The following is a 10,000-nucleotide window of genomic DNA, read 5'->3' as shown; positions in this document are numbered from 1 at the left end:
CGGGGGGGAGTGCTTAAGAGTGGGTGCCCGGGACCGAACGGTGCGCCGGGTACGGGCTCCAGGGTGTCCGTGGCTGGTTCCGAGGCCGGCCTCGGGTGCACGGTGGTCGGGTAGAGGGGCCACCGTCCTCGGGGGTCCGGGGCCGGCCTCGGGTGCACTGTGGTCGGGTAGAGGTGCCACCGTCCTCGGGGGTCCGAGGCCGGCCTCGGGTGCACTGTGGTCGGGTAGAGGTGCCACAGTTCTCGGGGTCGTATCTCGGCCGGGGAAAGGGTTAGAGAGGCGAGGGTTGGCTCGTTGGAAAGGTCCCTCCGCGGGGCGTCCGAGGGTGGGTGTCCCGAAGGGCTGCGGCGAAGGGCTCCGGAGCTACGGCCGTGGGAATATCAAGGGGTGGTACCCCGTATCTCGGCCGGGGAAAGGGTTAGAGAGGCGAGGGTTGGCTCGTTGGAAAGGTCCATTCGCGGGGCGTCCGAGGGTGGGTGTCCCGAAGGGCTGCGGCGAAGGGCTCCGGAGCTACGGCCGTGGGAATATCAAGGGGTGGTACCCCGTATCTCGGCCGGGGAAAGGGTTAGAGAGGCGAGGGTTGGCTCGTTGGAAAGGTCCCTCCGCGGGTCGTCCGAGGGTGGGTGTCCCGAAGGGCTGCGGCGAAGGGCTCCGGAGCTACGGCCGTGGGAATATCAAGGGGTGGTACCCCGTATCTCGGCCGGGCTTAGGGTTAGAGAGGCGCGGGTTGGCTCGTTGGATAGGTCCGCTCCGGTAGAGCAACCGACCCAAGGGACGAGTCGATCCGACCCAAGGCGCCCGAGCTACGGGCGTTTAAAGGTCAGGCGGTGGTGCCCCGTATCTCGGCCGGGCTTGGGGTTAGAGAGACGCGGGTTGGCTCGTTGGAAAGGTCCCCTCCGGTGGAGCAACCGACCCAAAGGGCGAAGTCCTGGGACTTTGTGCGCCGGAGCTACGGGCGTTTAAAGGTCAGGCGGTGGTGCCCCGTATCTCGGCCGGGCTTAGGGTTAGAGAGACGAGGGTTGGCTCGTTGGAAAGGGCCGCTCCGGTAGAGCAACCGACCCAAAGGGCGAGTCGATCCGAGCAAAGGCGTCCGAGCTGCGGCCGTGGGAAAATCCGCGGAGGGACCGCCGTATCTCGGCCGGGCTTGGGGTTAGGGAGAAGCGGGTAGGCTCGTTCGAAAGGTCCCCTCGGGTGGAGCAACCGACCCAAAGGGCGAGTCGATCCGAGCAAAGGCGCCCGAGTTACGGCCGTTTAAAGGTCAGGCGGTGGTACCCCGTATCTCGGCCGGGCTTAGGGTTAGAGAGACGAGGGTTGGCTCGTTGGAAAGGTCCGCTCGGGTGGAGCAACAGACCCAAAGGGCGAGTCGATCCGAGCAAAGGCGCCCGAGCTGCGGCCGTTGGAAAATCCGGGGAGGGACCGCCGTATCTCGGCCGGGCTTAGGGTTAGAGAGAAGCGGGTTGGCTCGTTGGATAGGGCCGCTCCGGTAGAGCAACCGACCCGAAGGGCGAGTCGATCCGAGCAAAGGCGCCCGAGCTGCGGCCGTGGGAAAATCCGCGGAGGGACCGCCGTATCTCGGCCGGGCTTAGGGTTAGAGAGAAGCGGGTTGGCTCGTTGGATAGGGCCGCTCCGGTAGAGCAACCGACCCAAAGGGCGAGTCGATCCGAGCAAAGGCGCCCGTGCTGCGGCCGTGGGAAAATCCGCGGAGGGACCGCCGTATCTCGGCCGGGCTTAGGGTTAGAGAGACGAGGGTTGGCTCGTTGGATAGGGCCGCTCCGGTAGGGCAACCGACCCAAAGGGCGAGTCGATCCGAGCAAAGGCGCCCGTGCTGCGGCCGTGGGAAAATCCGGGGAGGGACCGCCGTATCTCGGCCGGGCTTAGGGTTAGAGAGACGAGGGTTGGCTCGTTGGATAGGGCCGCTCCGGTAGAGCAACCGACCCAAAGGGCGAGTCGATCCGAGCAAAGGCGCCCGTGCTGCGGCCGTGGGAAAATCCGGGGAGGGACCGCCGTATCTCGGCCGGGCTTAGGGTTAGAGAGACGAGGGTTGGCTCGTTGGATAGGGCCGCTCCGGTAGAGCAACCGACCCAAAGGGCGAGTCGATCCGAGCAAAGGCGCCCGTGCTGCGGCCGTGGGAAAATCCGGGGAGGGACCGCCGTATCTCGGCCGGGCTTAGGGTTAGAGAGACGAGGGTTGGCTCGTTGGATAGGGCCGCTCCGGTAGAGCAACCGACCCAAAGGGCGAGTCGATCCGAGCAAAGGCGCCCGTGCTGCGGCCGTGGGAAAATCCGGGGAGGGACCGCCGTATCTCGGCCGGGGAAAGGGTTAGAGAGACGAGGGTTGGCTCGTTGGATAGGGCCGCTCCGGTAGAGCAACCGACCCAAAGGGCGAGTCGATCCGAGCAAAGGCGCCCGTGCTGCGGCCGTGGGAAAATCCGGGGAGGGACCGCCGTATCTCGGCCGGGGAAAGGGCTAGAGGCTCGCGGGTAGGCTCGTTCGAAAGCTCCCCTCCGGCATAGCGACCGACCCGAAGGGCGAAGGCCCCGGACCCGAGGCGCCCGAGAAACGGCCGTGGGAAAATCCGGGCATAGACCGCCGTATCTCGGCCGGGGAAGGGGCTAGAGGCTCGCGGGTAGGCTCGTTCGAAAGGCCCCCTCCGGCGGAGCGACCGACCCAAAGGGCGAAGGCCCCGGACCCGAGGCGCCCGAGATACGGCCGCGGGAATTTCCGCGAGCTTCGACCGGACGTATCTCCGGCGGGCGGGGTCGCACGGACCCGAGGCCGGGCTCGTCGGAAAGCCCCGGGACGGACCTTTCGAACGAGACCGGCCGCGCGTCCGGGCGACCTCCGAGGCGGACGCTAGGGGCGCCGGAGCCCCGGACGAGCGAAAATTCCGCGACCACCCGCCCGTATCTCGGCCCGGGAAAGGGCCAGAGACTCGAGGGAGGGCTCGTTCGAAAGCTCCCCTCCGGCATAGCGACCGACCCGAAGGGCGAAGGCCCCGGACCCGAGGCGCCCGAGAAACGGCCGTGGGAAAATCCCGCGGGGGTAGGCCGTATCTCGGCCCCGGAAAGGGCTAGCGACGCGCGGGTGGGCTCGTTCGAAAGGCCCCCCGCGGAGGAGCCACCCACCCGAAGGGCGAAGGCCCCGGACCCGGGGCGCCGGAGCAGCGCGGTAACGAAATTCGAATTTTCGACCGGAAGTATCTCGGGCCCCCGGGGTCGCACGGACCCGCGGCCGGTCTCGTCGGAAAGCCCCGGGCGAGACCTTTCCGACGAGCCCGGCCCCGAGTCCGTAGGACCTTCCCCGGCCGAGATACGGCGCCCGGCAGTTCATTGGCCGATATCTCGGAAACGGGGCGTCGTAGACGCTCCGTGGTATTGGTGACCTTGACGATGCCGGGTCAGACGAGTCGGCCGCGGGCACGGGCCCGGGGGCGCCGGCCGCCAGAGTCGGGTGGCTCGCGCACTTCCAGGCGGGCCGCTCGCGCACCTCCAGGCACCCCGACCCACTCGCCGAGGCCGACCGAGGTGCGCCGTCCCGGCCGCGGACCGGTCGGGGTCCCCTCTCGAAAGGGCAGTAGTGTGAACAGGTGCCATCGGGTATATAGGGGAAGGGGTCCTCTCGAACCAGGCCTTCGAACCCGCGCGAGCCTAGCCCGGCAAGGCTCACCCTCCCCGGCCACGGGTTCGGCCTCCGTCCCCCTGGAGGTCCGGCACCTCCAGGGTCCCCGACCCTGCCTCCCCTGCCCGAGGGGAGGCCTCCGAGGCGGGCCTGACAGGGCGGCCCTCCCTCCTGGAAGTCCGGTTCCTCCAGGGTCCCCGACCCTGCCTCCCCTGCCCGAGGGGAGGCCTCCGAGGCGGGCCTGACAGGGCGGCCCTCCCTCCTGGAAGTATGGTTCCTCCAGGGCACGCGTCCCTACCTCCGTAGCCCAGATGGGTGACTCCGAGGCGGGCCTGACAGGGCGGCCCTCCCTCCTGGAAGTCCGGTTCCTCCAGGGCACACGTCCCTGCCTCCTTAGCCCAGAGAGGTGACTCCGAGGCGGGCCTGACAGGGCGGCCCTCCCTCCTGGAAGTCCGGTTCCTCCAGGGCACACGTCCCTACCTCCGTAGCCCAGATGGGTGACTCGAAAGCGGGCCTGACAGGGCGGCCCTCCCTCCTGGAAGTCTGGTTCCTCCAGGGCACACGTCCCTGCCTCCTTAGCCCAGAGAGGTGACTCCGAGGCGGGCCTGACAGGGCGGCCCTCCCTCCTGGAAGTCCGGTTCCTCCAGGGCACACGTCTCTGCCTCCTTAGCCCAGAGAGGTGACTCCGAGGCGGGCCTGACAGGGCGGCCCTCCCTCCTGGAAGTCCGGTTCCTCCAGGGCACACGTCCCTGCCTCCTTAGCCCAGAGAGGTGACTCCGAGGCGGGCCTGACAGGGCGGCCCTCCCTCCTGGAAGTCCGGTTCCTCCAGGGCACACGTCTCTGCCTCCTTAGCCCAGAGAGGTGACTCCGAGGCGGGCCTGACAGGGCGGCCCTCCCTCCTGGAAGTCCGGTTCCTCCAGGGCACACGTCCCTACCTCCGTAGCCCAGACGGGTGACTCGAAAGCGGGCCTGACAGGGCGGCCCTCCCTCCTGGAAGTCTGGTTCCTCCAGGGCACACGTCCCTGCCTCCTTAGCCCAGAGAGGTGACTCCGAGGCGGGCCTGACAGGGCGGCCCTCCCTCCTGGAAGTCCGTTTCCTCCAGGGCACACGTCCCTACCTCCGTAGCCCAGATGGGTGACTCGAAAGCGGGCCTGACAGGGCGGCCCTCCCTCCTGGAAGTCTGGTTCCTCCAGGGCACACGTCCCTACCTCCGTAGCCCAGATGGGTGACTCGAAAGCGGGCCTGACAGGGCGGCCCTCCCTCCTGGAAGTCTGGTTCCTCCAGGGCACGCGTCCCTGCCTCCGTAGCCCAGATGGGTGACTCCGAGGCGGGCCTGACAGGGCGGCCCTCCCTCCTGGAAGTCTGGTTCCTCCAGGGCACACGTCCCTACCTCCTTAGCCCAGATGGGTGACTCGAAAGCGGGCCTGACAGGGCGGCCCTCCCTCCTGGAAGTCTGGTTCCTCCAGGGCACACGTCCCTACCTCCTTAGCCCAGATGGGTGACTCCGAGGCGGGCCTGACAGGGCGGCCCTCCCTCCTGGAAGTCTGGTTCCTCCAGGGCACGCGTCCCTACCTCCTTAGCCCAGAGAGGTGACTCCGAGGCGGGCCTGACAGGGCGGCCCTCCCTCCTGGAAGTCTGGTTCCTCCAGGGCACACGTCCCTACCTCCTTAGCCCAGATGGGTGACTCGAAAGCGGGCCTGACAGGGCGGCCCTCCCTCCTGGAAGTCTGGTTCCTCCAGGGCACACGTCCCTACCTCCTTAGCCCAGATGGGTGACTCGAAATCGGGCCTGACAGGGCGGCCCTCCCTCCTGGAAGTCTGGTTCCTCCAGGGCACACGTCCCTACCTCCTTAGCCCAGATGGGTGACTCGAAATCGGGCCTGACAGGGCGGCCCTCCCTCCTGGAAGTCTGGTTCCTCCAGGGCACACGTCCCTACCTCCTTAGCCCAGATGGGTGACTCGAAAGCGGGCCTGACAGGGCGGCCCTCCCTCCTGGAAGTCTGGTTCCTCCAGGGCACACGTCCCTACCTCCTTAGCCCAGATGGGTGACTCCGAGGCGGGCCTGACAGGGCGGCCCTCCCTCCTGGAAGTCTGGTTCCTCCAGGGCACACGTCCCTACCTCCTTAGCCCAGAGAGGTGACTCCGAGGCGGGCCTGACAGGGCGGCCCTCCCTCCTGGAAGTCCGGTTCCTCCAGGGCACACGTCCCTACCTCCTTAGCCCAGATGGGTGACTCGAAATCGGGCCTGACAGGGCGGCCCTCCCTCCTGGAAGTCCGGTTCCTCCAGGGCACACGTCCCTACCTCCTTAGCCCAGATGGGTGACTCGAAATCGGGCCTGACAGGGCGGCCCTCCCTCCTGGAAGTCTGGTTCCTCCAGGGCACACGTCCCTACCTCCTTAGCCCAGATGGGTGACTCGAAAGCGGGCCTGACAGGGCGGCCCTCCCTCCTGGAAGTCTGGTTCCTCCAGGGCACACGTCCCTACCTCCTTAGCCCAGATGGGTGACTCGAAAGCGGGCCTGACAGGGCGGCCCTCCCTCCTGGAAGTCTGGTTCCTCCAGGGCACACGTCCCTACCTCCTTAGCCCAGATGGGTGACTCGAAATCGGGCCTGACAGGGCGGCCCTCCCTCCTGGAAGTCTGGTTCCTCCAGGGCACACGTCCCTACCTCCTTAGCCCAGATGGGTGACTCGAAAGCGGGCCTGACAGGGCGGCCCTCCCTCCTGGAAGTCTGGTTCCTCCAGGGCACACGTCCCTACCTCCTTAGCCCAGATGGGTGACTCGAAAGCGGGCCTGACAGGGCGGCCCTCCCTCCTGGAAGTCAGGTTCCTCCAGGGCACACGTCCCTACCTCCGTAGCCCAGAGTGGTGACTCGAAAGCGGACGCGGGAGGGTGTACGTGGCGCACCCCCAGGCCGAAGAGAGGTCTCGTGAGCGGACGCGAGGGTGTACGACAGAAGGCCTGGAAGTCTCTGACTTCCAGGGTCACCGACCCTACCTCATGAGCCCGAAGAGGTGACTCGAATGCGGACGCGGGGGTGTACGTGGCGCACCCCCAGGCCGAAGAGAGGTCTCGTGAGCGGACACGAGAAGTACGACAGAGGGCCTGGAAGCAAAAGCGGGTGACTCGTGCACTTCCAGAAAAGGCAAAAGCGGGTGACTCGTGCACTTCCATAAAGCCGAAAAGAGGTCTCGTGAGCGGACACGAGAAGTACGACAGAGGGCCTGGAGGTAAAAGCGGGTGACTCGTGCACTTCCAGGGTCTCCGACCTTACGGCGCCTTCCGACGCGGGCGCCTCCTCCCGGACGAGCCACGGGAAGGGCCCCTTCTCTCAAGGGGCGGTCGTTTGAACAGGTGCCATCGGGTATATAGGGATGGGTGCCTCGAAGTGGACCTCCAGCGTCCTCCCTCCCTGCGACAGATCCCAAGAAAGGTCTGTGCGCGTCGGTGTGCGATGAACGAAAAACCGTTAAAAGAACTGGAACGGTTGGAACGGACGAAGGGCGTCTGATGTGAGGCAGCGCCCCGGGCGAGTGTCGGCCGAAGGCTCACAATTAAAGAGCTCATACCCGAAAGATGGGAAAAAACGATCCGCCCTGGATCATCAAGGCTAATGCCTAAAAACTAAAGCTACCTTGGGTGATGGAACTCGGCTACGGCCGCAAAACGATCCGCCCTGGATCATCAAGGCTAATGCCTAAAAACTAAAGCTACCTTGGGTGATGGAACTCGGCTACGGCCGCAAAACGATCCGCCCTGGATCAAGGCTACGGCCTAAAAACGGCAAAAAAAGATCCAAAAGTCCCTGGATCAAGGCGCTTCGGCTTAAAACCTGTGAAAAGATCCGCCCTGGATCAAGGCTACGGCCTTAAAACTGCTCAAAAGATCCGCCCTGGATCAAGGCTACGGCCTTAAAACTGCTAAAAAGATCCTAAAGTCTCTGGATCTAGGCTACGGCCTCAAAGACACACGTGTTGTGAGAAAAGATCCGCCCTGGATCTCCAGGCTACGGCCTCAAAGGTTCGACCCGACCATATATGCTCAGACACGGGCGAACACAAAAGCGTAACAACCCCTGTTGGAACCGTCGAAGGATCTCGGCGTCGGCCGTAAAACGGAAACCCCCCGGTCGTCGGTACGCGTGTGGCGGTCGAGGGCCCCCGGCCGCCGGTCGGGCGGGCGCGTGGATAGGTCTCCCGAGCGGTCAAGGAGTCCCGGAAGCCGGTCGGGCGAGCGGCCGGCCCCGGGGCACCCTACCCTCTCGGGCGCACCGACCCCACGCGTTTCGTCTCGGTCGGCGTCCGGGGTTCCGAGACACCCTTATGTATCTGTGTGACAGACGGAGTGGCACACCGTCTGCGGCGGGACAGGGCCGCCGACCGCGATGGAAGTCGAGTGTGGCGGCTTCCAGGGTCCAAGACCCTATAGACGGACGGAGTGGCGACCCGTCTGCGGCGGGCCAGGGCCGCCGACCGCGATGGAAGTCGAGTGGGGCGGCTTCCAGGGTCCAAGACCCTACAGACAGACAGACGGAGTGGCGACCCGTCTGCGGCGGGCCAGGGCCGCCGACCGCGATGGAAGTCGAGTGGGGCGGCTTCCAGGGTCCAAGACCCTACAGACAGACGGAGTGGTGACCCGTCTGCGGCGGGACAGGGCCGCCGACCGTTACGGAAGTCGAGGGGGACGGCTTCCAGGGTCCAAGACCCTATCTGTGTGACAGACGAAGGTGCATCGTCTGGGGCGGGACAGGGCCGCCGACCGCTATGGAAGTCGAGTTGGGTTGCTCGTGAACTTCCAGGGTCCAAGACCCTCTCTTCGTGACCGACGAAGGTGCTCTGTCTGGGGCGGTACGGGGCCGCCGACCGCTATGGAAGTCGAGTTGGGTTGCTCGTGTACTTCCAGGGTCCAAGACCCTCTCTTCGTGACCGACGAAGGTGCTCTGTCTGGGGCGGTACGGGGCCGCCGACCGCTATGGAAGTCGAGTTGGGTGGCTCGTGCACTTCCAGGGTCCAAGACCCAACGCGTTTGACCGACGAAGGTGCCCCGTCCCCGGGCACGGACGGGGACGGGCCCGGCCTCCGGGCCGCCGTGGAAGTCGAGTCGGGTGGCTCTCGCACTTCCAGGGTCCTCGACCCTATCTGTCTGACCGACGAAGGCGCTTCGTCTCGGGCGGGCCAGGGCCGCCAGCCGCTATGGAAGCCGAGTCGGGTGGCTCGTGCGCTTCCAGGGTCCACGACCCTGCCTTCGTGACCGACGAAGGCGCTCTGTCTGGGGCGGTACAGAGCCGGGCCCCGTCCAGCAGGGGACGGTGGCCCGAACAGGTGCCATCGGGTATATAGGGAAGAGCACCTCGCTGATTCTCCAAGGTGATAGGCTACCGGATCCCATGACCTCTCGAGCCCAGCGAGAGGCCTCTCGAGCGGACACAAATGCCTCGAAAAAGTCCCTCTGCACTGAGGTAGTGACGATTCTTATTACGAATGGCAAATCATCCAAGGAAGGGACGAACCCGGCTGGCCTCGGCCGTTAAACGAGCCGGCTTCGTTCGGCCGCTAAACGAACCGGCGTCGTTCGGCCGCAAAACGAACCGGCGTCGGCCGCTAAACGAAACCCCGGGCGGGACAGGGCCGCCCACGTCTCAGCCTTAATGACCCGTTACGGGGTGACGCCCGGATACGCTTTGTGTGTCATGGCCCTGAGATTCTGGAAATCGAACTGCGCCTGGGGCAGGCCTCCGCCCGGCCGACGTTAGCGCGTCGGCCGCCATGGGCGGTCGGTTCCTCCCCGACCCGGCGCTCTCGCCTCCAGGGGGGCTCTCCGGAGCCCGCCCGACCCTTTCCGCGGGAGACTCAGACGGTCCGTCAGACGCGAAGGTCCGCCACCGGCGGCCGGCGAGGGCCTCGGCGACCGAGGGCGGAGACGCCCCCGGCCCGTCGCGGCCACCCGGCCCCGCGAAACGCACCTTTCCTCGGTTACGGCCCACCCGGCCGCCCCTCAGCCTACGAGAGGGGAGAGCCACACGAGAGTGGCCCCGGTCCCGCTCCCCCCGGGGGGTGGAAACCGGGACCCGCGCCGCGTGAACCCCGGGTCAGAGCGAGGCTCTCCTACGGCTACACTACCTGGTTGATCCTGCCAGTAACATATGCTTGTCTCAAAGATTAAGCCATGCAGGTCTAAGTGCACACGGCCGGTACAGTGAAACTGCGAATGGCTCATTAAATCAGTTATGGTTCCTTTGATCGCTCCACCCGTACTTGGATAACTGTGGCAATTCCAGAGCTAATACATGCAAACGAGCGCCGACCCGGCCCGCGAGGGCCGGGGACGCGTGCATTTATCAGACCCAAAACCCATCCGGGACGCGTCTCCGGGCGCGCCCCGGCCGCTT

General features: G+C 66.1%; 1 non-coding gene across 1 annotated transcript in view; it reads left to right on the top strand.

Annotated features, from left to right (window-relative positions):
• The first annotated feature begins 9,728 nt into the window (after nt 1-9,728).
• The window catches only part of LOC141281765 (18S ribosomal RNA), a 1,855-nt gene continuing 1,583 nt past the window's right edge, over nt 9,729-10,000 (top strand). Inside the window, exon 1 of the ribosomal RNA XR_012336130.1 lies at nt 9,729-10,000. This exon is cut by the window's right edge and continues 1,583 nt beyond it. This is a non-coding gene — a ribosomal RNA (18S ribosomal RNA).

The sequence above is a fragment of the Paramisgurnus dabryanus genome, unplaced genomic scaffold, assembly GCF_030506205.2.
Source record: "Paramisgurnus dabryanus unplaced genomic scaffold, PD_genome_1.1 h2tg000242l_1_61393__unordered_in_group10, whole genome shotgun sequence".
Classification (NCBI taxonomy): Eukaryota; Metazoa; Chordata; class Actinopteri; order Cypriniformes; family Cobitidae; genus Paramisgurnus; species Paramisgurnus dabryanus.
Note: the sequence above shows the minus strand (reverse complement) of the source record. Positions and strands in the feature narration are given on the sequence as shown.